The sequence below is a fragment of the Aythya ferina genome, assembly GCF_964211825.1.
Source record: "Aythya ferina genome assembly, chromosome: 5".
NCBI lineage: Eukaryota > Metazoa > Chordata > Aves > Anseriformes > Anatidae > Aythya > Aythya ferina.
In genome coordinates, this window is record NC_140301.1 from 38,220,469 (window position 1) to 38,248,021 (window position 27,553).

Sequence of the window (27,553 nt, forward strand, 5' to 3'; positions counted from 1 at the left end):
CTAGCAGGCGCCTTTCAACCCTGCCACCCACCTCGCTCCAAAGGAGGTGACCCCCAGACACTGCAGAAACGGGCAGTGCATTAAAAACTCTGCTAAGGGCAGAGCGTAAGGTGGAGGAGAATCTCCAGGCAAAGCAGGGGACAACTCGCCCAGTCACGGCCTCTGCCTTACCTGCCCCAGGGACCTGCAGAAGCCGTATGTCTCCAGGGCTGCCAATCTGGCAAATTCAGCCAGCACAAAAACCAAGCCACTTACAAAACAAAACGGATCAATTAAAAGAAAACCCGCAAGCTAGAGAGTAACGTGAGCTTTCAGTGCCCAGTGGAAACCAGGCCTGTTCCCTGCAGCTGCCTGAGTGGAGCTTGTTAGCTAAACTGCTATAAACACAAATAAAATCAAGTCAAAACCAGAGGGAAGATAATTCCTTCTAATTGTTAACAGCTTGGCTCGGGAGAATGGAAGGAGGAAAAAGGAGGTGTTAGGAGAGGTGTAAAAGGGAGAAGAAAAAAAAAAAAAAACAGATCCAAATGCTAAAATCATCTGTCTTCCCAATAATCACAGTGTTGGCTCAATTCATGTTTTTTTTTTCGGAGGAAGGAGGGGGCGGGGGGGGAAGCTAATAGGAATAGGAAAAAGTATGTGGCTCTTGTCCATTCACCTTTCTCCTCTGTGCTCCCCAGTGGGTCCACTAAAATAGCCCATGATTTATGGAGAAGGAGAACAGAGTGAGAGGGAGGGAAGAGAGAAAGTGATGACCCAAGCCCGGAATTATTGATGAGATGGGAATAGGAATATAATAATGTGTGTAAATGAGCCAGCGATGTGCTCCCGGCAGCTCACGGCTCCCCAGTACAGTTACCGGCACTGCAGCACCCAGCGCTCCGTCAGCCGGAGCTGTGCTCAGCCCAGGGCTGCACCCACCACCCGAGGGGCTCTCGCAGCAGCTCCCGATTCCCCTGGGCAGGGCAGCACCTGCATCAGGGGTAGCCCCTGGTCTGGCCACCCGGCTCTCCCTGTTTTAAAGGACTGACTCTCTGAGAACCAGTGGAACACAGCGCACATCCTAGCATCATGTGAGCACTCCCCTGGCAATCGCAGATGAGGTACAAATGCCCCAGTACGGCCCAAATGCCTGTACAGAAGGGCCACCAATCTCCCCCAACCCCAGACTGTTTTACAGGTGCAAAGAAACGTCAGTCCCCACGGGATGCTTCAGTCCTTGGGGTGTTTCCAAGGAGCAGGAAAGGGAGCAGGGCTGCCTGTGCTGTACAGATCTCTGTAACACCAATACATCTTCGTTAGGTGCCGACAAAGCCACAGTCAACAAGGGACACTTAAATCAGGCAAAAATGGTTAAACAGGGACAGAACTGTTGACTGAGGGAATCTGGGGCAATCCTTCTCTATCTGTTTTGAAAGAAGACAGAGCCCGTGCTCTCACAGTAGATGAAGACAACACAAAAATCATGAAATACAGGAGTAATTGGGGGTGCTTCACTACCTTTTGGACATTGCAGCGCAGGCTTTGGGAAGGCTGCCCACACCCAGTGAGCAGGTTGGGGCCATCTGAGGCTCCTGCAGAGCCGTGCTCCTCCTCACCACACGGCAGCAGGGCCTGCAAGGAACCCCAGCGTTTGTTTTAGCACTGACCAGGACTTGAATCTGAACCTTCGGAGAGCAAATCCTGACACAACATACCTGTGCCTTAGCCGTTCCCCACAATGATCCTCCAAGACACACCGAGAACGAATAATTTTCTGCTCTTACCATTTTATTTTTAGCATAAATACTACCCTAGCCGCCTCATGCAGCACACTGCTACCATAGCAATGCACTGCAATTTGGGACAATAACTACAGAATCCCATAGTATTTTCTTATATATATTATCTCTGAGAAATCTCAAACTTTGTCACAGTGTGAACACATCTGACAGAAAAAGACTTCTTGATGGTCACCGCCTCTTCCAGGCACGAAGCAGCAACAGCCCTGTTCCAGCTCCACTTATTGCTCAAATGGAAAAGCAACACAACCAGTATTTGCTGGGTTATATTTTAGGCTTAATGTGAGCTAGCAGCACGAAACGAGAGAGCTAGGCTGATGCGATCAGCCCTTCAACAGACCAGTAGGCAAGGTCTTTGCAGAGCATTTTAAGGACTTGTTGCCCCGAAGGAATGAGGTAGCCAGCAAGTCACCTTCGCTGCACGCCAGCAGCCTGCACTTCCCCGAGAGCTGAGCCGTGGAGCAGCCCGCACACCCCACAGCCGGCTCAGCACCTCACACACGCGGGACCTGCTGTAGGAAGCACACCCACCTGCCCTATTCCAACTTCCCACTCACGGGGCTGCTGCTGGGGCTGCACCACTTCCCGAGCAGGCTGCCAGCCTCCGGGCCCCTTCCCAAGCTGGAGGGCAGCCGACCAACACCAAGGGGTGGGAGCCACCCCGCTCTGCAGCCCGGGGAGGGGGTCTCACCCACATCAGAGTGCCTCTCAACCGGCTGTACACGGAGAGTGAGTGACATTTTCTAATTGCCAACTAATTTCCATAATTACTGACTGGCACACTCTGGGTGTGCGGTTAATATCTTTGCAAACATCTCACGATGCACCTGCCTGGGAGATGGAGAGGGAAGCTGGGCATGCCGCGTACTTACCCGGCTGCGCAGAAAGGTTGCAGAAGATGGGTTTGTCGCTCCCTGCCCTCCCTCCTTCGCCAGCTCCCTCCCTGCCTGTTAATTGCTTGGGGATGGATTTTTTGGTTGTGAAAGCGTAATTTTCAGCAATTTCTAGTGCAGAAAGAATAATGGAGTTGGATGAAGCCAGGGACAGGCTGGCTTCCCTTGCAAACCCCTAGCACAGCAGCCCAGTGCAAGCCTGCACGCATCCTGTCGCTCCACTCCAGGATTCTGGACAAAATCCCACTGACACCGATCAGAGACGCTCACTGTCCCCTGCTGCCACCCCCTTCCTTAGCCAAAACTGCTCATTATGCCATATTTCACGTGGAGTGAAAAACATACATTAGTGGCCTAAGATCCACAAATTTTCAGCATGTGAATTCACCCTTGTCCTTGCCTTTGCTAGGAAAGCAGAAAACAGAAAGCTTTGCTCTTCTGCCTGGCCTCCACTGAAGCAGAGGAGCTCTACGAAAGGGTAAGAAGGGCCCTGTGCTGGCTCTGCTTCCATCGGCACTCCCACAGGCGGCTCAAGGCACAGCAACCAGATCATTACGGCTCTGTGACATATGCTGCTTGAAAGGAGCCAGTGAGATTCACAATCAATAATTGATATTAAAAGCCAGGCTTGCCAGAGGCAGAGAAATGGGGAATTAATAGTATTTATTCAGCCTGTCTTCACTCATCCAGTTCTCTGGTGAGGAACAGGCTCCTTTTGGCTAAGGCCTTGAGTGTGGGGCTCCACAGAGAGAGTTCTTCATACAAAGAAATCTTTCTGTGTGCTCCATCCTCAGCTGAATTGTGGCTAAAAAAGAAGGAAGGGGAAAAAAAAGAAAAGAAGATAAAACCTCCAATGAAAAATGCAAATGGGGACACGATGAGTCACTACCATCACTGGGGAAAAAAAAGGAGTGGGGAACGAACGACAAAAATCCTCCCCATCTCATAGCTTCTTCAGCCACGATGCATGGTGAGATATTTACAGAGAACTCAGAGGGGACAGAGAAGCTCCGAAATTCAAAAGCCCAGAGAAAACCACGCAGATTAATTTAGTTTTTAATTCCTCTAGCAGCATCTGCATCTCAGCTATAAATCTGGACTCTGGCTCAGCCCTTACTGGGCTGGAGAGGACTCCGGGGTGGTGCCAGCAGAGCTGTGATGAATAAACTGGGCTGGGGATAGACGTGGACAGCTACACACAGGGGAGGGCTTGGTGGCACTGCGCTGCTAGCAGGGGTCAGGAAGGGATAAGGCAAGGTGAGCTCTCCTCAGTGAAGTGGCTGCAAGCACAGTTGAAAATTGTGCTTTGTCTTGTAAAGAGCTGAGCGCTCCCAGCTCCTGCTGAACTTGGCAGAACTTCACAGGAGGCAGCATCTTACATGGCGCTGCTGGAGGGAAGTGGAAGAGGATACGGGAGCTTTAGGCCTTTATCTTGGATGTAGAGAGACACATGAGGATGAAGACCAGCATCTTCCAAGTGGGGACTGGGGGTGACATAGAGCACCTGGGGACCTTTTCTGGATAGTTTCTAGGGATACAGTATTCATGCCAGTCTCCAACATCTCTGTGGGAACTGTACATGCCTTTGCCCCACCACAAGCCCAAAGAGAGGACATCCTCTTATGATCATTGTTGTTTTTCCACCACTGGTATAATGTGCAGGCTTAGCTTTCCATGCTAGAAAGTGAATATGGATTTGCTCAGTTCTCCTTATCTGAATTCAGCGCAGAGCTCCCTAGGAGACAGTAGCAAAAAACTCGTATCAAAGCAAAATGCAAGAACGGGAGATGCTACCATTCAGGAGGGGAGGCCTAGGATTGCTATCTAAAAGTGTCCTCTTAAAAGAAAAAGAGAGAAAAAAAAAGAGAGAGACTCAAAAGCTAGACTCTCTTTGTTCCCGTCCAGCAGACTAAGAAACATAGATGCACATACCCTGTCACTTGAGATCTGGTGGTGGTTGGCTGGTTCACTTCCCAGTACTCAGACACCTGGTTTGCAGTCAAGCATGTTAAGCCCATTGCCTGCTTCTCCCTGTGTCACAGTTTTGGCTGGGATAGAGTTATTTTTCTTTGTGATGGCCTGTACAATGGCATGTTTTGGAACTTTGAAGAAAGAAGCATCAATAACATAGCAATATTTTAGTTGTTGCAGAGCAGCACTTACATTGGGTCAAGAACTTCTCTACATCTGGTGCTGCCCTGCCAGTGATAGGGCTGGGGGTGCCCCCGGAGCTGGAGGGGACACAGCCAGGACAGCTGGCCCAAGCTGACCAGAGGGTGTCCCATGCCATGTGGCACTGTGCTGAGTAATAAAAGCTGGGTGGAAAGAAGGAGGAAGGGACGTTGGTGGTGGTGGCGTTTGGCTTCCCAAGAAACCATCACGTACAATGAGCCCTGCTGTGTTGGGAGTGGCCGAGCACCTGCCTGCTGACAGGAAGCAGTGAATGGATTCCTTGGTTTGCTTTGCTTGCACGTGTGGTTTTGCTTTACCTGGTGAGCTGTCCTTAGCTCAGCCCTCGAGTTCTCACACTTTTACCTTCCCAGTTCTGTCCCGCACCCCAGCTGGGGAGAGCAAGCTGCGCGGCACTGAGCTGCCAGGTTAAAGCACAACAACACCCTGCCCCCAGTTCTCAGCCGGGGAGGCAAGGATAATTGCTTGCTGTAATACCCAACTGGGTCATCATGCATGGGGGAGCTGAGCTCCCATGCCCTCGTCTCATGCACGATACGCAGCTGGAATGCCACCAGTGGCCTCAGAAGGGATATGAGCCAGCTTGTAACGTGCTCATTTCAGCAACAGGCACGGGACCCTGGCAGCACAGCCTCACACTTCACAGCCACCTGGCCGCTGCAAGAGTTAATGTTTTGTAACAGCCACCCTCCAAGGGTCTCGCCTCCTGGGCCTCCCAAAGTCAGTCAGAAGAAGAAGGGTTAAAGAAGCCACAAGGGACAGTGCGACTCCCTTCTTAAACACTCTCCCCACCCCATGAGAGGAGTCCATGTAGTCCAGGAGAGTGACCTTTAACTAGCCTACCTAGCCCAAGCTCAGCAGGAATGCAATTTACAGACCATTTCAGCTCTCCAGCTTTCTTAACACAAAGAAGAAAAATCAAAACCCAAGCACAATGGAAAGAAAGAAAGAGAGAGAGAAAATAACCCTGCAGAGCAATCATGTCTGGGGCTGCTCTGATGGCTTTCTGTTCCCTTCCAGGACACAGAAATGACTCCCAGTGTGTTAATTACTCCCATTACCACAAACTCTCCACTAACAAGGACCAGCTAAAAGGAAGCGTTGGCAGCAGCTGAGCAGTTATTGCTCTGTACTGCCACGCAGGAGAAGCCAGACTCCCCCATCTCTGAGCTGGTACTAACCAGGAGAGCGATTTCTGCAAACCTAACAGCTTTTATTGTAATTCCCAGGGCGGCTGTGCTGGGAGCACTGGCCTTCCCTCAATTCCACCATCTCTAAAACAGGACGAAGAGTACCTGCTTTTCTAAAGACTTTTAAATCCAACAATTGGAGAGCTCCGAATCATTATCATTTATTTCGCTTCTCCGGTAGTTGGTCCGCCTCCGTCCCCCGAGCCCTCTCCTTTCTGCCACCACGAAGTCTGGCCAGACCTGCAGCACTGTTTATTCCTCCAGTTCCTACCATACCAAGGGCACAGAAGGGAGCTGCACACATGGCAGCAGGGGACTGTGTGAACTTGCAGTGCTGGCGCTACTGATAAGCAGCAAAACTTCTTCCAGATTCTGTATCCGACACACACACACTGTATTTCTCTTTGAATAAAAAACAGCTCTTGAAAATGTGCTCCCCGGTGCTGAAAACTGGTGTTTGAGTGTGTTAACACCTGAAAGCAAGGCAACTCCCAAGAAGACCTTTCAGAGACTAACAGTCCGGAATAGGTTTGGTTTTCCCCAAAACCAAATCTGATACCACAGAGGGAGGCTTGCACCAGACACCCCTCAGAGGACAGGGCTGGAGTGTGGGGGTCTCCCACCTTCGCAGCCAGAAGAGGAAGGCAGTCCCTGTTGCACTGTTTTACCAGCTACTTGGCATTAGGAAGAAATACAGAAAAAGTACAGAAATTACAAAGCAACAACAAAAGAAAACTAATGGCTGGCATACCAATAAGTAACACCTCGTTCTTCCTGTCTGTCTATCCATCTGCTTCTTCCTCACATACGCATTTTGTAAGTCTTTCATAAGCAAGCGCAGCTTCTATCCTGTGACAGAATCTAGCACAAAACGCTCAATAAAGATCCTAGGCACTGAGTACATATTAATAATTGAGATTTTCTGTTACAGTACCTCTACATTTCAGCTAGTGTGTACTAGTAAAAAAAAAAAAAAAAAACATGAGGACTATCCAAAAGGCTAGAATTAGACCAAAATGTTAAATTAATTATTTCCATCACTTACAAATCACAGTGAATTCCCACTTTGTTCACCACACTTTTATACTTCTGAACCTGATTTCCACTAAGTCAGAGATGTTTGAATGTTTTTAAGCATCACAACAGGTTATGACTGAAAGTGAAGACCGATGCTGTCAGTTTGGTTTGTCTGTTTTTACTGAAACATATCGTGCATAGCTGGGGACACTGCACCTGGCCAGAGCTCCCTGTCATCAACATGTCCAGTAGTTCATTTAGTCATCCATCCCCTACTGACTGGTGGCTGAAGGGAAAACAAGCAGCATCCACTTGGAAAGGAAATAAAAGGTCCACAGATATCTGAAGATTTACAGAGCCTTTTCTCATTACGTAACATGTAGCACTCTTTTTTGTTGCAACTTCATCATCTCACACAAAACTTTCCCCTCAGCTTCCTGCAAAGCAAACACTAACACAGACCCAGCAAGGAGGTGTGAGGGGCTGTGCACAGCCCAGGGGACGTCTGCTCCAATTGCTCAGCACCTTCAATAGCTGATGCTCTGTGTATGGACGAGTGGGAATGGCTTTCGGGGAGCCAAGTTAAATGGTGGAATTGAAGTGTGAGGGACCCATGTTTACACAGCTCTTGCAGTGACTGGTGCTCTGAGGGAGCAAAGACGTCGGTGAGCTTGTAAACTCTCTACAAGTCTACAGCCACAGCGAGATGAGGTGTCTGCCTTCCTAACCACATCCATCCTGTACCACTAGCTCCACAGACACGTTTCCTTTTATGCGTACATATGCAGCAGCAGGCTGGGAATCCTCTGCTGTGTGAAATCTGTGCGTTCTCCCATTCTCCGTTCTTTTTGTCTTCTTATATATACAATTATTGCCAAAATTCGCTCCCCCCCATTCCTCTCCCTACTTCTACCTGAGGGTCATCGGGGAGACGTGATGAGGAGTTACGCACAGATAGGTTCTCAGCTGTAGTGTGCTGGGAAATGAAGTGGAAATCTTTGCCAGGATAGACTGCTAGCAAAAATCTTTAAGCGTCAGTGTCTTGGCTGGAAAAGGCCAGTCCTTGAAGCGGCTCAGGATATTGAAAGCTTTCCAAATCATCAAGGAAATGGCTTATAGCTTTGCATGATAGAGGCCAGTTTCTGAACTAACCAGCAATGTGGGGATGGGTAAGACATGCACTAGGCACACTGTGTTTGTGAGAAATCGTTTCAGCCTGTCCTGTCCCCGCAGCACAGCAAGGTGCCCTGCCAGGGCGTGCCAGGCAGCCCCACACTGAGCTGGGCTGCAGGAAGCTGCCTGCTGCCCTGCTGCAGCAGCGGCCTCGCAGGCAAGGCCTGAGAGAGCTCTGGGAAAGGCCAATGCCCAGCCCTGGGGGCCCTCAAGGCAGGAACACAGTGCTGATGGCACTGCCTCTTCTGGGAGGAAGGCTGCTGGTAAGATAAATTTAAGCATAAGAGCTCTGTGACCTGAGAACAGAAGGAATTACACACAGGATGGGTTTTGCTACTGTTTCCTAATTCATGTCCATCTTCTCAAGCTATATTTCTGGGAATTTTCTCTCTAGATGGCCCTTTTCCTCAGAGACTTGCCAATGTGAAGCCTAAAAACATGTTAAGCTGTGTAAAAATGTTAAGCTGTGTAAACATGTTAAGCTGTGTAAAACAAAATGATTCTTACAAAAATCAGATAAAAAGGATTCACCTGTCTGTTTCAGTGGAGCCATCTCACAACGAGGTAATGACACTTCTCAGAGCACACAGAACACCACTAGTCAAAAAGGCAGGGAAAGAACACACGTAGCAGAAGAGGAACCGTTGTGAGCATGGGATGGCAAAGAGGCAGACGCTGGCTAAAATAAGGAGCCAGAGAGCGCACCCCAGGCTGCCAAAGCACTTGGGAATGCCTGCAGGAAGGTGCAGGGGGAGCACCATTGCCTGATAGTTTTTCAGATGAACCTGGATAAAAGCACGAGGAATTAGCTTAACAGGGACCAACCCTTCACCACCTGAGACACAGACAGGGGACAGTGCACCAGCACAGCTCTGTTCTCTGCCTCCATCGTGCAACTCATTGCCAAAAACCCCGAACTAGGCAGCAGAGCACCTGGGCCACAGACCCAGAATGCAAAAGCTGCTGCAGCCAGCTTAATATTTCAGGTAAGCCAAGGCAGGGGGGAGCTAGCTGGCAGTGGTATGGAAATCATCGCTTTTAGAAATTATTTCACATTTTCTAATGAAGTGTTATAACACCAGTGGAGAAGATGTGCTTTAGATAAGCTTTACTTGTTGCATATTCATAAATCAATCACACTTGGTAGATTCAGGAAGACCTAAAAGATACATATTCTCCCACAAATGTTCCTTTAAAAGTCAGACGGTCTTTTAAAGAGCTTCCAGCCTTGGGACTCACAGTGCAGTGCCCTGGAAGACAATTGACATTCTGAGTGACTGGGCTGCGAATTCGAAATCCCAGCTCGACCTGCTCGAGTCAGGATCCAAACTCACATGTTTTAAAAATAGGGGAAAAAAAAGAGAGAGCAAGAGAGGGAGGATGGGGAAAAGTCTTGATTTCTGCAAATGGCCAGGTCAGGCTCTCCAAAGGTACAGATGCAATCAAGGGCCAGGGAACATCTCTGTACAGTATCTGCACAGACCATACCTTGTGCTTTGATGCACTAGATGTATCCATACTGTTAGCAATACAGCTGACAAGGGACATTTTTTTGCTATGAAAGACACTAGTGAAAAGAACAAAAATGTATTATGTTAAGGCATTTTCATTGAAGTTCCAGGTTTTAATTAAAAAAGGAAATACTCCTATTTAACTGGCTTTCATTACAGTAACTTCCAGTCATTATTTGCTATTTCTTTTATTTCTTCTGGGAAAGGAGCAGAGAATAGGAAAAGTGGGAAAACTGAGACTACAATATAAATAGCTTCATTCCTAGCAATTGCTTAACTTTTCATTTCAAATCAATTTTAAATGTATTTTCCCCCCTTTCAACAATAATCTGCACATTCTGAATAATACATCCTTTCTGCTAACATTGTTTTCACAGTCTGAAAAGCCATTATTTTGACAAAAACATTAAGAGCAGCTCTTGCTAGCAGCGCCCACTTTTTCCCCATCACTCCAAGCCCGCTGCTGGGCTCGGCGTCTGGCTGGGAAGCTCTGTGCAGCTCTGCAGATTGGTGGTGAAGTGGTGGCACTGATTTTTATCTTCTCCTTCCACATAAATTGCTCTGAAAGCTTTTGCTAGCTGGTAGCAAATCGGTAGCCGATGAGAAACGCTGGGGGATTAGCCCTAGTTTCTAAATGAAACACCACAAACCCCCTCACCAGGACAGGCCATGATTCTTCTCCTGCCCACCAAGTACAGCAAGCAGGGGAAGAAGAAACGATAAAGATCATCTCTACACCTTAGGAGCCACCATGCCCAGGACATAGCTAAAACGTGGGAGAAGAAAACAGTGAGAGGACTTGTTCCTGGGTACCCTGAGCACCCCGGTTTCCCACTCCACACCTGTCACAAGTACAAAAATAAGTCCAGGAGCAATGGAGGGAAAAGCTTCTCTAATCAACACTTAAAAGGAAGATACCTGAAGTGCTCGTAATAACCTGGCACAACTTCTGTTTCCAAATTGCATCGAGTAACTGAGATTTAGAAGTAACTATGGAAAATGATTACTTGGTACCACGGGCAACAGATGGTTCCTGCAACCTGCCAGTTGCCAGATTCTAGGCCAAACTTCTCCCCCGTGTAACTTCATCACACATTAATTTAACTTACTTTATCTGCGGTACCTAACTATTGGCTGCCAATATTTTGCTGCTCAGTAGTTCCTCACGCAATGGGATTCATGTCCTAGCAGTCCGGGCACATGCTTGAGTCAGAAGTAAAAGTCTCATCGCCTGCTTGCAAGGCCTCAGGCAAAGTGCTCTTTCAGGGGATACAGCTAGGACTACACTGGAAAGTTTAATTAGTGACTGTTAAGTGCTCCACCCACTCAAAAGACAAGCTAACAGAAGAGCACCCTATTTTCCCTCACGACATTAATAGTCCCCTTTCAAGTGCAGCAAGGGAAGATGCATCCATCACACGCAGCAGATTTTCCTTTGCTACTCCTGGTGGTGCAGCCCTGAGGAGGAGGCGCGGGTTTGCTCTGCAGGATAGAAGAAAGGCACAGCTGTGGTGGGGTGGCAGCAGTGGGCTGGGGGAAGCCTCCAGCCGCTCCCTTTCCTGGCCCACTCCAGCCACCCGGCCCTTCCCAGCCCACCAGGTTCCCCAGCTCCTCGGGCTGGAGCTGGTGTGTTCTGCTCCTCCTTGGGGACTGCCTGCCCGGCCATACGATACCTCCCGCCCATGATACAGCTCAGGAAGCCGGGGTGCTCACCTTCCCCATTTAAATACCAATCAAGGGAATCCGTATGCTGGCCGCAGTGTTTTCAACAGGAATCACAGCCCACACTGGGTGTGCTGCTCAGGCAGCTCTGCAACCCCTTGTTTGCCCCAAAACCTGCTTGCAGGACATCTCTCGAGCTACAAAGACAGGTGATCGACCATCTGGGTGGAAAAATGGGTTGGTTTAGCTCCATTTTTCATCACCGGTAATCTAAACCATCTGAAAGGCTCCAAGGAAATGAAAGGTGCGTGTCCAGCTGGCTCCTTACATGCAGTACTACCCAGCACTGAGGTTCAGCTAAGCCCTGCTCTTTAAGCTTGCTTTATACACTTCTGCTTGTTCCTCTGCTTTTCTGCAGATTTTAACATTCAAAAATAAAGGCAATTTAAAAAGGCATGCATCTAACACCAAAAAAAATCTGTACACTCTATGTATTTAATTAAGACCTAAATAAAGGAAAAAAAAGCTACAAATTGCATGTCTCTATATGGATGTTAGCCTTATAAGAAAATACAAGGTTTTAGCTATGTTTAATCAAAAATGTTCCTGAGAGAGAAAGAGAAAGAAAGAAGGAAAAGCTCTTTCAGATATGTGAAACGTGTAGTACTGTGTAAAGTAGAACTGCCTCCACAGTTCACAGGGAGACCTGCATCATTGTAAACTGCTTTTAAAGAATCCAAACATAGGATTTCCTATAAAATTAAATGAAAAGAGGATAGGATTAGGAAAACGCATCAGTCTACTACTGTCTTCCAATTACCTTGCAAATTCAGGCCAGAAGTAGTCACCTGCTAAAAAATACATGTCGATAAAAGGTGTATAGTTACCGTGCAGCACCGAGGCAGTCTGTTGTCTTGGACTACAGCACACTGTTGGCTTTCTGTCAGATGTCTCCCAAGAGAATCCTATACAGCTTCACATGACAAACTGTGCTCGTCCAGGGCAGCGCAATTAGAGGCATTCAAAGTGTATCTCCTAAAATATCCATTCCCTATAGCTTTTTCCAACTAGTGGGAGAGATTAAGATCACGCGTGTACCACACTACACCTGCCATTCACTACACAACTAGTTGATTTTAAACCACAGGACTGGAGGCAGTTTCATGATAGGAAAATAAAGTCTGAAGTAATAGCACCACAGAGGCAAGAGTGCATGACTGAGCAGAGGAAGGAGGCAAGAGTGGTGTTCAGCACCGGATTCGCTATTAAGGTAGGAAATAGCAATAAAGTCAGAAAAATGTTTTAAGCAGCACTCCTATAGGAGAAAAAAAAAAAAAAAGTAAACAACTCAGATTCAATTGATTTCACAGACTTCATGAGCAAACTTCCTTTAATTTTCACAACCGTAAAAGCTAAGAATCCCAAATCCCAGGGGGCCATCTTCTTCTCCCAAGATACTCGTTCCCAACAGACTCACCATTTCCTCCTTAACACTGGCCTGAAAAAACTCTGCTGTTGGAGGTTTTTCCAGTTGCCAACTAGGCACTGATGCCTCTTAGCCACCCCACTCCTTTGGTAATTTCACTCCCAAAGCACAAGACCCTGCACCTGGAAACCAGCCTGTGTGTATAGCAGTAACTCTGCATTACAAGAGAACATTGTATGCTCCCTCCTTTCCTCCTCAGCAGATTCTTCCTTCAACGACATCCCATAGTGCCCACTGCCACAGCAGGAGTCTCCCTCCCACTCTGCCAGTTTACATCCCACTTACACCACCTAAGCACACGCACACGTGCTCATAGTAAAGCCTCTCCTCTCCTGTTCAGTCCTGGCTATAACCCAGGAACAGAGGCCGGATCCCCCTTCCCCAGACCGCTGCAGAGTGCTCCCTGCCACAACCCTCCAGCCCTTCCATGTCTCTTCGTGGAGACATCACTACGTGTCCTGTCAATTTTCTCCATACTTCCTCTAGGTGGGATGAATTTAGTTGCATGGAGCTAGCAATCGTGTCGTACTGGGCTGGGATTTTCATAAGTTTGATAATGCAGAAAGAAACACAATTCCGTTAGGAACAGGAGATGTCCAAAGAAAACCCAAGGTATCGCAGTGTACCACTGAGTCTAATCTGCAGTCCATACTAACCTGGCTTCTCCTTTGGCTCTTATTCAGGTGCATAACACATTAAGCAACGTGATTAGAATTGAGCCAGCGTGAACCTCCCATCCTGCCCCAAGGAAACAATTCCACTATTTTAAAGGACGAAATGAAAGCATTTGCTTTTGAACCACAGATTGACAAGTGGAAAGCCCTGTCCACATACTAAACCTCCCAGCCACAAAAGATTTGTCCCTACATATTGTATAATAATTATTAATATAGATACTTCTCTGCTACAAACTGATTGGTCATATTGATGAAATCACAAGAGTATAAAAAGCAAAGTAGCCACTGCTACAGCAGGTGGGAGCTAAGCTTAGGTGATAGACCTGCAATGTAAACCTGCATGGACCTCCATCTATGGTTTCCACACTTATCAAACAAAGAAACCATTCGCCAATCCATTCAAGATGATCAGATGAGGGTGTTTTTTTCTTCTTTTTTATTTTTAGGTAAGAGATTAAATAAGTTCTTATTTGACAGAAACAGAAGCAAGCTTACCACAGGGGAATGGAGCTAGTCTGCACTAGTGAAACAGAAAAAACTCTGAAGTAGTTAGAAAAAAAAAAAAAAAAAAGTCCCTAGAACAGTAGGTTTGGGTATGTGAAAGCTACAACCTCTGTCAGAGGGCAGGGTAGGGATGCCCAAGCATAACATGAGGCCTATGATTTGGATCAGTCCCAGCCTCGTGTAAACAAGCATCTTTACTCATCATTCTATTGTTATTTCAGTGACTCCAATATCCCCATTTTGTGCTCCTGGGTTGGTGCTTTACAGTTATCAAGATCTGTCCACAATACCAATGGCCCAGAAAAGAAATTAATCGCTTCCCTTTTTTAAGAGCTGTGTTTGACTTTAATTACTTTTATACTTGCTTGGGAAATCAGGCTTCATTCTCAAGAGGGTTAAAAAGGGGAAACGGAAGGAAAAAAAGACACAGAGAGAAAGAAACAGAAAAAGGAGAGACAAAAGTAAGGTGGATGAATCCAATTAAAAATTTCTAAGCTCCTATTCCTGAAGTTTCAGCCAAAGCCACTACTTAGCAACATTAGGGAGTGCATTTTTTAATTATTTTTTAATATTTTTTTTTATCGGTCATCTATTCAGAAAATTGCTGACATTATTCTTCAAGCAGACACGGTTATCAATCATTAGAAAATGCTTTTATCTGGAGCTGCTCATAAGAAATTGAAGTCTTTCCAAGACGAACTTAATGCAGATGGATGGTAGTGCAAGGGAGAGGAAGAAGACGTGAGCATGGGGATAGTCTGGTTACATTTTCTTCCATTTGGGTTAATATTCAAGACTGAAAAAGCACAAAGCGCTGCGGTCAGCGCGTGCAATCAGAGACCATTCTGCAGAAGTGGCTAAGAAGCGGTTACAACGAAATGACTGCTCCATGATAAATACTTCTTTAAGCACCGAGTTTCTCAGTGACACAACACTCTGCGTGTTGCTTGTCCAAGCTGTATCCATGACTGCCAAAATATTTATTCCCAGTTGGTTACTCTAGAGCTGCTGCTCAGCACTCAGCAGCATGGTCAGACCTTCATCTTCCACTCCTTTCTCCCTCTCCTGCACCCTCCCTCTTCCTCTCCTCCCAGCCTTTCACTCCTCTACCATCACCCCTCCTCTCTCCATTTTAATCAAGGTTCTTTCCTAATTAAAACAAACAAATATGAGGAAGCAATTAACGTCTTGAAGGAAGCAGATGGTGGAATAGTGCCATTTCGTTATTGCATTAAGCCTTAACTTGCTATCTCTTCAAACTTTCTGCACTTTAATTAAGCACTGTTACAGGCAAGTTCAATGGGCTCTAGAGTAGGCTTTACCCAATTAGCTCCTAAAAAGCTGCTGGCGCGCGGTGGCAGGCTGAGCGGGCTGTGTAGGGTGCTGGCAAGGGTAACCCCAGGGCCAGAAGGGACTAAGAACTTCCCCTACACATGCCAAAGGTGGGAAAGGGAGCAAGGGGGAATCGAACAAGAGTGATGTGGGAGAAGGATAAACCAGCCCTGCCCATCCATATTCTAGCAGCAGTTTTTCACTGCTTGTGTCACAGGACTCACTGAGCCTGAATTCTACACAAATTTTAAGGGGCCATGGTGACTTTTAATGTCTGTGTCATCTTCCCAGACTCAGTGAAGAAGATGACCACAGACACAGAGCAGCAAAATTATGGGTAACTTTCAGGTTCATTTATCACCCTACAACCTCCAGCATTCCCTCCCTCCACTTCAAACCTCTGCTTCCATTATACCCCCAAATACAATGGAGCGGCAAAGAACCAGCATTAAGGAACCTGCATCACCTAGATAAAAAACACCTGGAAACAGAAAGGTTTTTTCATTTGCCTGCATGTTTCTGTTTGCAGTCGGGCTGGCAATGCCGAACACAGGCTGATGCAGATGAAGGAAGCATCAAAGAGCAGCTGTGTCAGCCAGGGCCACCCTCTCACTTGGCCTCCACACACACATGCAGACAAGCAGGTAGGCAGATGCAGCAATCTAATTTACCTCTGCCCTACTACATTCTGGCAGATGATCCCTTACTATTCAACAACAGAGAGAAGAGTTTCTCTGAGTCCTACCTGCACACATCTAAGGGCAGAAAGAAAACCACCCAGCATGACCCAGACACACACAGCACTATAGATCCCAAGCCTCTTTGCAGAGAAGCATCTCCATTCCCTATACCCATATGAAGGAAAATATATTACATCTACCTGACAGATTGGAATGAGAGCCACAGACAATTTTGGTGACTCCCAGCGTCACACAGGGACTGTGTGGAGGAAACACACATCAAACCTGTCTTTTCTGCTTCTCTCGACCACAAAGATCATCTTTTTTGTATAACCACACTTGGAATATGACTCATGGAGGATTCACAAATTACGAAGTCAGAGAACATCCCTGGGGTCATCTGGCCTGAGAACTTCTCTGAATTAATTTCTGTTTGAAGCAGGAAAAAAATCCAATCCTGACTTAAAGATTTCTATTAATGGAGACTTCATAACAACTCCGAGAACATTTTTCAGGGCCTAATTATCATAGTTGTTAAAGATGTGCACCTTATTTCTAGCCCAAAGTTGTGTATTTCAGCTTCTAACCACTTGATCTCATTATATACCTTTGTCTGCTTGACTGAAGCACCCGCTATTGTAAAGCCCCCTCTCCATCTCTCAAGGATAGAAGACAATATGCAACACATGTATTTGCTGAGGGATGAGACACATATAGCGTCCTGGCATCTGTTCATTTGAAGCTTCACACTCACACAAAGAAACCATTGAACATGATACTAAGAAATGTAACGACTGCATCCTATAAATGATAATGTTTTCCTGGCTGGTCTCTTAAAAATGTGCCATGTGCAGTGCAAGCCTATTTATTATGTTGAGTATTGAATTGTGCAAAATTCAGAGGCTATGAACATCCAGTTCCCACGATAACCATGATTTAGCCCCAAGTACACATGCAAGCTTTTGTGTTTTCTTGTAGATGATATTATAATTACAGCTTAAACACACCACACCAAGAAGAGAGTTTAGTAGTGTTGTGGGAACAGAACCTCTGAATTTCCTAGCTTTAAGTACCTAAATTCTCAGCTATATTATCACTTTACAGGGTGGTATGCACACACAATGGGACTGTCAACACCAGATTCAAATAGTTTATATGGATATCTAGTCTTACATTAGAAGTGTATGTATACGTAATCATTCCATATTTATCCATATTTGAGGCATCTTTAGGTTCCTATGTAAAGCATTACACACAATATCTCAAAAAAAAAAAAAAAATGACGTGTTCAGATCCTCATGCTATCAAGAAAAGAGTTACTTTTAATTATGCTGAAGGTATCAAGTGTATCATCTAACTGATTATTTGCCCTCCTCATAAGTCAATATGGCTGTGCAGTGACTAGGTAGATGCCTAGCACAGATGCAGCCATAGGAAGCAGTGGTGTGCTGGCTATCCACCCAATTACATCTTACCCTTAACCTATGTGCCTAAGGAAATCCCACTAGTACCTCTGGAGCAGGAGTTGAGTCCGTGTTGCCCCAAGGACCAACAGTTGTTGTCCGTGCCATCCAAACCAGGTCCTTCTGCTCTGTAAACAGCACGTTAGCAAATAACTTTGAGCAGAGAGTTAAAAGGCAAAGGCTCTGTGCTGTGTTCTGACATTCTGGTCACCTGTGCTCATGAAGGAGGAAGCCAGACTCAGTAAGTTTCAAGAATACCTCCAAGGATGTACCAGAGAGCCCCGAGCCTATTTCATAAGAAGAGATTAAGGCAACATGGCACTTTTACCCTGGCAAGACAAAGGTCAAGAGCAGAGATGAATTCTGTCTATAAATACTTCGGGGACAGGGAAGAGAGATTTAAGCTGAAGAGAAATACTGGCCCCAAAACAAAGGTATATAAACTGGTTATAAGCAACTGCATACTGGGAATTAAAAGAGCATTTCTAACAATCAGGAGACTGAAATTCTGGAATAGCCATCCATCCAGGAAAGGATCAGACATCACAAAACTAAGTGGTTTTATTTTCTTCAGATGATTTACAACTGCTTGTCATGGGATTCAGGAGGTCCTCTGCAGTCCTGTGTTCCTGTCTGATCAAGGTATACATTGTAAAAAACATGAGAAGGCACAGGCGGAGCCCTAGACAGCCAATAAATATTAGACAGGATTTAAGACAAAGCTGAGGGATGGCAAAGGAGAAAAAACGTCCCCAGTGCACTGTTCCCAAGAATGGTTAAAGCCTCCAAAACAGTTTCACTGTATATGAGAACACGCTGCCGTTCATACAGCAGCCCCTATTACACAAGCAATTGGAGTAGATCATTCTAATGGCCACCTCTGGCCTTAAAATCCATGGATCACAAGGCAAGGTAAAAATGATACAAGCATCAACAGAAAACCTGAAATCCTACTCCCATTCACCCAGCACTCTGAACCTGACAGCTGATTCAGATCTCAAATTTTTTTTCCTAGGCAGGAAACACAGCCTGACCTAGAGCTCATGCAAAGGTGAAACAAACTCCAAAACACCTGATCTGTATTTGGTAAGAGCCCTCAGAGCACTTGTTTTTCGCATTCCTTTGTAACCATTTAATATGACCTGGGGATGCAGCTGTTCAAGTCCCTAGATAAAATGAAAGAACACACCACTGGAAGTCAAAGGTGTGAACTAACTCTAGTAAATATAACACCGGGATAAGGAGCAAAAAGCACTTATCCTAGGACAGCATGAATATAGACTGTGCAGTTGCAGTCTTTCTGACAGCTTTCAATGCATCATAACTACAACTTTTAGAAGCCCTTCCACAGGAATATGGAAGACACAACCACTGTCCTACCTATATTTCACCTCCTGCAATTACACACAACCTCACCAAGTGCCCTCTGCAAGTTCATCTGGCACACTCTTCAACCAGACAGCCCTGCTGCCCAACTCCAGGTACAAAATATGTCAAATCCCTTAAAAACACTAATACAGCGAACATTTTATTTCCTCTAGAATATCCCTTCAAAGAGATGCAGTCCCCAGAGTTGACAAAGCAGGAAAAGTAATGAGGATGGGCAAGGGACAGAGCACACACGACACTAACTCAGTGCATCTTCCTTTTGAACCCCCAGATGAAATGCAAACCTTCCTTGCCTGGGAATCTCCAAAGAGGGTGAATTTACCTGAAGTCTACCTACAGTAGACTTTACATGCAAACAAGTTGTCTACATGGCTGAACAGATGTCAAGTTTTAGACGAACTTTGGGAATCTTCAGATGAGCCAGGGTATATGAAACCTACACAAAACAAACATTTCTGGTCTATAAATACAGGCATCCACATTCCTCCTCTCCTCTCCACATAGCAGAGACTCCCACTACAAAGTGTCTTGCAACATTTCAGAGGTATTGACAAAGCAAATAGAAGTTTGTTTTTTTCTCTGCTCTGCATAGCAAGGCCATGTTCTTTGTTCCTACTCCTCTGATATTTATCCCTTCCTTTTTTCTCCATCTTCTGCCTCAAGCCATAGGCTTGTCTGCTGTCTCTTCATATTGGAAACATGCAAGCTTGTTTGGTTTAAAAGGTCAATCACAGCTTGTTTGTTCTGAGTCTTTCTCTGATGCAAAAATCTCTTACTACAAGCTAGCAAAAACACTGGAGAAGAGCCAGTGCAGGATGAAGGACCACAACTGAGGTTTGGGTAATACATTAGGAGCACAGACACAAAATTAAGGCACTCTGACTTACTGAGGCAGCATCCATCAGCTGAGGGGTCTGTGGGTCTATGTTCATGGTCAACAGCAAATAAGCCCATGTAATTCAGCTCCTAACAAGAAATGCTTAAGCCATGTAAGGGCACCTCGTATTCATCATAAATAAGTGTTACCACCACATAGATGGTGACCATCAGACCAACTGATGTTAATTCAAAGCAATTGACTGTGTGGCACAAAGTTTAACTCCTCAACACCAGGAAAGGGGCTAAAACAACAGCAGTTCTGTTTTACAAACAGGGAATGGACAAAGCTATGCAAGCTGGTGCTTCCATGACCATGGGCCACAATAGAGGCCATGGTATTTGAAAGCTGCTCTGTGACTGGTTTGGGGACTTTTGTGTTTAAGTGTGTTACAAAATAAATAAAACAAAGTTTTATATAAAAACATACATTAAAATGTATTTCATCAATGGGGTGTTCTAAGTCTTATTTTAATGGCAGCAACCACCTTTCAAAATAAACCAGACTGAGTGTGTGGTGCCTTTACTTAATTCTACCCGATTCGGCACTGCGGAGCTGTGTGTCATAAGCTCTTTATAAGTAACAGAAAAGCTGAATTCAGCAATCAAAAGTTGCCCGAGGCTGGAGTAGTGGATCCTGTTCCTAACTTGCTTTGCCTACCTTGTGTAGCCACAAACTACCCACCACATCTTTCAACTTAAAGAACAAAAAGGTTGCAGTTTTGTCTTCTTACCCTGGCCTGCCAGGGTATCACTGCAGAACTGTGTGTTTTTGTATGGAGAGCTGGTGGCACTGCTGCGGCCGTGCCTCAGTGCTGTGAGGAAGAACACAAACCACTGCTGTGGGAGGAGACCCAGAAACCCTGAGCCAGTGCCAGCAGAAAGCCCATCAAGAAGCAGAGTATATGTTCACGTGCGTCACACACCACAAACTACTTTATATCCACATTTCTGTGCTCCTTGCAGTGTAGACCATGAGATCCATTATTTCTTTGCTCTTCCTCACTCTCAGTTGTCAGAAGAAGAATCAAACTCCTTTTCCACTCCCAGGCCTGCCTCTCTGCCACCTTACGGAGCAGTTGTTTTCCACCATGTAGCCAGCCACCCTGGTCCCTCCACAACCTTAAATGAAGACCTAACCAAACCAAACCAGTCCCTGTCAATTCAAAGACCAAAAACAGGTTTTGCTTTTAGCTGGGTTTAACAGGGACGGGCTCTTGGTATGTTATTTCCAACATTAATTGATGGCCTTTCATAACTCACTTAACTGCTTCACTTTGCTCTGTCACTTGAGACTTACAAGGCCATCAACAACCACCGAAAATAATGGAACCTGAGAGGGACCAGAGCAGAACCTCCCTCTCCAAAATCTTTCTTTACCTGTGTAGTCTGGGTTGAACCACAGCGCTGAGCAGCTCAGTTGTACGGGCTCCAGCTGACACCCACGCACCAGTGAGAAGCAGCGCTCCTCTTCTGTAATGCAGCATGTTCACTCCAAAAAAGAAAAAAAAAAAAATCCCCAAGAAAACTACTACAGTTTCATTTTTCTTCTGTGTGAAAAAGTGCAAGTCCCTGTCCTGTATAATCAGAGACAGCCTTGGAGCAAACACCCACATAGCTCCCTGCTGCTATTCATTAATCGCTCCAGCAGCTCACAATGAAATCCCCAGAGAGATTTGATAGCCTTCCTGTAACTGTGTGCGTCTGTTTGAAGAGACCCCAAACAGCCACACACATAGGCACCTGTCACACGCTACCAGATACTTGAAAGCTCGGTCCCTGAGGAATATCAGAGAGATGCCACACACATGTGCTCCCCCAAGAGACAAAAAAGGAAAAAATCAGTGACCCCCACTTACTCATGTCACGTGGTGAAATACAACTGTGTACAAACTGTACCTTCCTGAGGAGGGCATCGATACATTTATTGCACAAGATGTCTTCAAAAATTCCAGTGAGGTATATGATATTCAGAGAGAATTGCTTCAGGAGCTAAGTATCAGCCTCTAAGAGCAAAGCAACCAGGAGGATGCAAAGAAAGTAGAGATGTTCATTACTCCAGCAACACAACTGAAAAGGCCAGAAGTTAGGGCTGCAGCAGATGATAGATACTCCCTCAATTACTGCTTCTTGTCTCAGACACAGCTGAAGTTGACATTTTGTTGAGGGAAGAAGGTTGTCCTGGCTTTGGCTGAGATGGAGTTCATTTTCCTCCAAGTAGCTGGCATGGTGCTGTGTTTTGGCTTTAGGATAAGAACAACACTGATAACACACTGATGTTTTAATTGTTGCAGAGCAGTGCGTGTGTTAAGTCAAAGACTTTTTGGCTTCTGGTGCTGCCCTGCCGGTGGGGAGGCTGGGGGTGCACCAGGAGCTGGGAGGGACACAGCCAGCACAGCTAACCCAAACTGGCCACGGGGATGTCCCACGCCATAAGGCACCATGCTGAACGGGGGGGAATTGGCCAGGGGCAGGGGGGCTGCCGCAGGTCAGGGATGGGATGGGCATCAGTTGGCAAGTAGTTTCCTTCCCTTTCTGTCCTATTAAACTGCCTTTATCTCAACCCATGACTTTTACATTTTTTCCAATTCTCTTCCCCATCCCACCACAGGGGAGTGAGCAAATCTGCCAGGTCAAACCACAGTAAAGGTGATTAATGTTATCCAAAGAATTAGGGGAAATAAACTAATATTCAGCTCTGTTGAAGTGAGAAGCAAATTTTCTTGGCCTCAGTAAGGCTAGAAATCCCTTTTTATCCTTTTTTTTTTTTTTTTTTTTTTAATCGGATGCTTAATGCAGGAGATGCTTTACAATTAAAGATACAAGTGAATGAGCCCTGAAAATGGAATTTTGAGCTGCTCTTTTTTCCTGAAGTTTAACCTGGGCATTTTCCAGAGATCTTTGAACCTCCTCTGCATTCAATTGAGACATGCAGCCCAGGAAGCCCCCCAAGGATGCCTACACCACAGCGGATGCAAACTGCAACAGAGACCCACACTTTCCATCTCCAGTCCAGCAGCCTCCTCTTGGCGTTCAGACCAAACCTCTGTGTCCTGCTTCAGAAATTGTGCTTGTAGATAAAGACATAAAGCCCGGTTAACTCTATTAGCTTCCCAACATCATGTCATGAAATGTCATCTGGGTGGAATGTCATCCCACCGCTGTCCATTCACGCCGTGGCCCTTCTGGCCTGGATCCTCTTTCTCTTTCCCTCAGCCCGTCCCAGACGCGCACTGCAGGCTGCGGCGCTTCCGAGCCACCCACCGTACCTGTGCACAGGCTCCGGAGCGATATGAATATTGCATGCAGCAACACTTGCGGCAAAGGATATATTAAGTCCTATATTTTTAATGCCACTTTTAGTATGCCTATAAAAAGACTCTATGCAAAAGATCAGATTATGTCTTTTTGCACTGTATGGGAACAGGATACCAGGGGGAGATGTGGCAAGTGGGAATGATCCCATCCAGGTGCAGCAGCCTTTGGCAACCGGCATCTGGAAGGGATTTGCAGAGCGTGCTGTAAACATATCGTCCTACAGGCACCACAGCTCATTGGACCCATAGGATTTTTACATCTCTGGAGGTTTCCAATTGGCTAGGATGTGAAAAGTGCTGGTGAATGCTGTCCCTTGCAGGGAGTGGATTACATGCTGCTCTTCAATTTCTCTGTATCCACTCAAAAATGTGACAACTTTACATCTCGTTCTGTGCCCTCCTACAGCTCATAACAGAGGGCCAGAAGGAAGAGGAATGCCTGCCAGACTCTTTTAACAATATTTGATGGTGTTTGGAGCCTTCTCTTGTATTTGTCCTTACTTCTTGCAAAATGATTAGGGTACAAAGAACAATTACAACTTCCTACACCCTCCTTTGCATTTCCCCTGTTCAGCGCCCCTGGAGTACCCTCTACTTGAGTTCTGGCCCAGTAGTAAGAGATCATTTAACCTCTACAATCTCTGCAACTTTTGGATTCCTTGAGATAGCAAATGCACAAAGCAAGCACGACTGGGAGCACTTTAAAGCAAGGACAGCTGAGATTACTGCAAGGCTTTTTTTCCCTGGCATCATATGTCAAGAGTGACATTCCTAGAAGAGGCGGCCCTTCCTAACACTGCTTCCCCCAAACAACAGAGAAACTTACCCGGGAATTAGGTCATTAAAACAGAGAGCCTGACCCACAATGAGAGATGGATCGATGAGTGACCTTTGATGAATTGGAGCCACTGATCAATGATTACTTTTTTATTAAATGATTCTTTTCCTGTGCTGGCTGGGACTTCCCTCACAGACAGCATTAACATTAACCTTTGTCACACGGGGATTAGAGGAGACGACACCACAGAAGACTGTCAAGGAAGAAGACAGCAGCAGGAGAACTGGCAAAACAGAGGCTCAGGTGAAGGAAACTCCAGGTTAGCTCATGCTGCCCAATTGCACCATCGCTGCTCCACCCTCTGTGTGTTGTACCTGAGCTCTGAGATGGCCGGTCAGCCTGAGGAAGAAGGCAGGTCTCAGAGTGATTCAGGAGGCTGGGAAGTGAGGGATACCTACTGAAGGCAGATGGGGCAAGGTGAGACACAACACGGCCATAACAACATGAATAAATTAGCCACGGCACCACATGAAAACCATGGCCTACTATTCAAGAGCAAGCTGTGCTGACTCACAGCTCCCAGGCACTTAACTGATGGCAGGCACAACCCTGAAGCCTTTCTATTTCACTGTTTGGCTCCATCCCAAAACACTTCTGTCTCTGTCCATGCCAACGTGTTTGACTTCAAGCTATTTGCTTCTCCTGAGTGGACACCATCGGTCACACCAATCTGCAAGAGCTATTTACTGAGAAGGGGAAAAAAGCCCCTGAGGGGAAAGCACAGCTTATCAAATGTGCTGTGCCTGGGACCTGGGTTCAATCTTAACCCAGCTCTCCTGGGGTGACACTGTGCACTCATCAGATGAGCCCTCTGGCTCTATGCCCAAAGGAAAAAGACCAGCTGGGAAAATGTCTTAAATCCTTGACCATGTAAGACTGCAAGCGTGGCACAGGAACAGGAAAAAAAAAACTCAGTAAACAGCGGGGAAGCAGCTTCTTTCTGTTCTCAAGGGTGGCACTCCCCAGCATGGCTTCTGCTACAATGGCTCTGCTGGCTTCTCCATATCCTTCTGTAGATGATAACATCACACAGGAACTGCAGGGAGGAGCACGTGTTTGCTTCTCACACAGTCTGACTTCATTATTCCCCCTAAGTGCTGCACCATGGTCCCCAGTGAAGCAAAACGTCCCTGTCTTGGGCCAGTGCCAAGAAGCCAACTGTCCCTCGAGCCTCGGAAGAACAGCAAAATGTGCTGCAGGCAGCTCGGCCTGAAGCAAGGAGAAGTGTTTGGCACAAGGGAGAAACATGGAAACCAGAGAACACCATGACATGAAGCTCCACTTTGTACCTCTTGCATGTGTATGATTCACCACCAGATATGACAACAGCAGGCATGCAAGGAGAGAGAGCTCAGACAAACCTGAAGTGCCTCCCTGCACTCTCAAAGAAAGAGGAGACACAGTCAGCTGAAGCCCACCTCATCTAGCCATTACCAATGCAAAAGCAAGAAAAAAATGCAAAAAAGATGGTTTGGAAGAAATAGGAAGGGTATGGAAACGAACCATCCCACTAAATCAGAGGAGGATGGTAAGAGCGCTGATTATCACCAGCAGCACAGGTCTGAGCTATCAGTGTGACAGTGGGGAGCCTCACCAAGTACTCAGCTCAGGAAAATCCCACCAGATGTGGCAAAGCTCTCTCAGCTGAAGAACGCAGTAGGCTCTCAAGTCTCCCCATAGCTTTGCTTCAAGGACACGTTTCTTGAACATATATTGCTCACTGGTGTCTCCAAACTCTCAATCTGCATGTGAAATGTTTCTTTGCATGCTCAACTTCCTCTCCCCTCTCCTCAAAAGAGAAAGAGAGAAGGGATCATAGTATTAAGTAGATCTTATATTTTAAACCTAATGATATGTTGCAGAGATTAAGAAATTGGATCATATACACTACTTTCAAGTCACTCCAATTCTGTGCTTCCCTATTGCCCTCAGCAGAGTTGCTGGGCTTTGCTTTTCCCCACTGCTGTACCAGCTCCCAACAAGCAAATTCCTGCCTCCTTGTCAGAGCCAGGAGACGTTGCCAGCTGTGCCAACACCAGCTCCCCAAGAGACCCTTTGCTATCACCACACATCCAGATGTAGATGTAGAGCTTAGGGATATGGTTTAGTGGGGACTGTTAGTGTTAGGTCAGAGGTTGGACTCGATGATCTTGAGGTCTCTTCCAACCTAGAAATTCTGTGATTCTGTGATCCATGCTTTGTCCTTCCAGGCACAAGCTGCATGCCGAGCCCTTTCTAGAAACTTGGTCAGACGAACATTTGTAGAGACGGGATGAGCTGAGAGGAGGAACGTCACCCCTTGATGCCACACAAAACCTGCACTCTCCTCCCATTTCCCCAAGAGGCCTTTCCAAATTCTTCGTTTCCTGCAGCGCTCTATGCAGCTGATCCACGTCCTTCTCCTCACTACAAACGATTAGCTTGTCCTACGATTTAAGTGGTCCAGAATGCTGTTTCCTCAAACCATGGATCCAGATTTTGATAGTTAAATAAATAAATAAGTACATAAATACATAGAAAACCATAACTGAGTGGGATCAAGGCAGTTGATAATATTTGAAGCGAAAATTGGCATCATGGGGTTCTTCGCTAGCAGGCTTTTAAAAACAAGTGCAAGTTTCTAAATTTTAGCAGATCTTACCCTGTGATTTCAGGCATATTTGAAACTAACAACAAAAACCCACATAGCTCTCTTGCTATTTTCTTGGATCCCAAACTACATTGCAAGTGGCAAATTATATTCCATTAAAGGATACTAGCAATTAAAATAAAAATCATGATTCTATTTGAATTCTTTTTATTTGGTATTGTTACAAGAGACACCTAAGATTAACAGAACTGAAGGATTAGAAGGGAAAATGCCTTTCACCTAAATCCTTACTCCGTGCATTTGACAGCATTTTGTGTCAAGTCAGTTTTACTGTTTCTCTTAAAAGCAGTCAGCTCCCCTGTTAGTTGAGCTGGATTAGACCCACACAAATAGGAAAAGAAAAATACATATGGAAATGTAACTGCAGAAACTCAAATATTAGCAAGCGAGCCCAAGGATAGCACTGCTTTTTTTCAGCTAAGTAAAATGAAGCTGCTGGGTACTCCTTAAACAACACACACACACAGAAAATCCTCTGCCTCAAATAAACACACATTTCCCATCAGGCACAAAAACATATTCAACATTCAGCAGACAGTGTCAATATTGGCAGTGGTCTCTTTTTTCTCCTTTCAGTAACGCGGGCGATCTGCTTTTTCACACACCCTACCTAGAAACACGAGATCGCTCTGATTCACTCTGCAACCTGCCTCTCCAGTCACACACCTGGGGGGAAGGCGTGCTGGATGTTTTCTCATCAAAGAATAAAAACATTTAAAGCATTGTGTTTCTTCTGGGGTTTTGTTCCTCCTCAAAAGGACCCTTGTCGCTTAATGTTTCCCTTCTATGCTCCCCCAGCTCCAACCCCCTGCCTGGCATTCTCTCCTGTCCCAGAGTTTGTCTCCTTACCCCCGTGCTCCTTCTGGTCACCTCCTCCAGTGCTGCCTCCTGGCTCCCTCCTCTGCCTTCCTGTGCCAAGGGGAC

At 46.0% G+C, this 27,553-nt stretch overlaps 1 protein-coding gene and 1 long non-coding RNA gene across 21 annotated transcripts in view; both read right to left on the reverse strand.

The window, feature by feature from the left end:
* NRXN3 (neurexin 3) overlaps positions 1-27,553 on the reverse strand; it is a 979,419-nt gene that overhangs the window by 933,062 nt on the left and 18,804 nt on the right. The window lies entirely within an intron of this gene.
* On the reverse strand, positions 9,835-11,624 carry LOC311438440. Its single transcript, XR_014694100.1, has 2 exons — positions 11,469-11,624; positions 9,835-11,237 (listed from the first exon to the last, which is right to left on the reverse strand). It is a non-coding gene; the product is annotated as an uncharacterized lncRNA (long non-coding RNA).